The sequence below is a fragment of the Bombus huntii genome, unplaced genomic scaffold, assembly GCF_024542735.1.
Source record: "Bombus huntii isolate Logan2020A unplaced genomic scaffold, iyBomHunt1.1 ctg00000066.1, whole genome shotgun sequence".
Taxonomy (NCBI): domain Eukaryota; kingdom Metazoa; phylum Arthropoda; class Insecta; order Hymenoptera; family Apidae; genus Bombus; species Bombus huntii.
Genome location: NW_026099325.1, coordinates 423,653 through 425,000, shown reverse-complemented (window position 1 = coordinate 425,000; position 1,348 = coordinate 423,653).

Below are 1,348 nucleotides of genomic sequence, written 5' to 3'. Positions count from 1 at the left end.
GTCGCTAGAGTTTTTCAAACTCTGCTTCTGGATATCGGGACGAAAGACCGCGCGAGGACGACGGATGCGAGTCCCATCGAATTTTTGATTTACACTACCTGAACGAGACTTAAAGTTTCATATTATATACCGTTCAGAGGGGACCGGCTGTCTATCCTCGTTGTCGTGAGTCGGACACCCGTGCCGTCGCTAGAGTTTTTCAAACTCTGCTTCTGGATATCGGGACGAAAGACCGCGCGAGGACGACGGATGCGAGTCCCATCGAATTTTTGATTTACACACTACCTGAACGAGACTTAAAGTTTCATCCAGTTTGTCGTCTATCATCTCATATATAATATACCGTTCAGAGGGGACCGGCTGTCTATCCTCGTTGTCGTGAGTCGGACACCCGTGCCGTCGCTAGAGTTTTTCAAACTCTGCTTCTGGATGTTGGGACGAAAGACCGCGCGAGGACGATGGATGCGTGTCCCATCGAATTTTTGATTTACAAGACACACACTACCTGAACGAGACTAAAGTTTCATCGAGTTTATCGTCGCATAACCCGTTCGGAGGGGACCGGCTGTCTATCCTCGTTGTCGTGAGTCGGACACCCGTGCCGTCGCTAGAGTTTTTCAAACTCTGCTTCTGGATATCGGGACGAAAGACCGCGCGAGGACGATGGCTGCGAGTCCCATCGAATTTTTGTTTTTTTTTTTTTTTAAAGAAAAAACACCACCCGAACGGAGATGTGTTCTATCTTTCGTCGATTTTTCATGCTTTCAGTCGGTCGCGTGGTCGCCATCCGTTCGGAGGGGATCGCCGGCTTCGAAACCTCGATGTCGTGAGTCGGACACCCGTGCCGTCGCTAGAGTTTTTCAAACTCTGCTTCTGGATATTGGGACGAAAGACCGCTCGAGGCGGACGGCCGCGCGAATCCCATCGAATCTTTACTATCACCCGAACGATGGAGAGATGCACGCGCGCTGTTTCTTGAATAATTGGACGAGAGAGTAGAATCAAACACATATATAACATGGGCTAGCCACCGTGCTTACTCGTTCGCGAGATCGTGTGCTGTACAGAGGATTCAGAATCGGGTGTATATATCCCCGTCGTTTCCTGACGAACGGAGCTTCGATCTCGATGGTTGTTATATATCATAATGTACTTTACGCCCGGCCGGCGAACGCGCGTATCTTCGCGCGTTCGTCGTTTTCTTTTTTTTTCGAACGTTTTTGTGTCGTCAATCCTATGGCGACTTCTGCGCGTTCGATTCCCGTTGGTCGAACGTGACGGAACTCGGCTTCGCTAGAACCGAGAAGAGTACATTTGAGTATTGAACTGTTGTAAATTTATAAAAGAT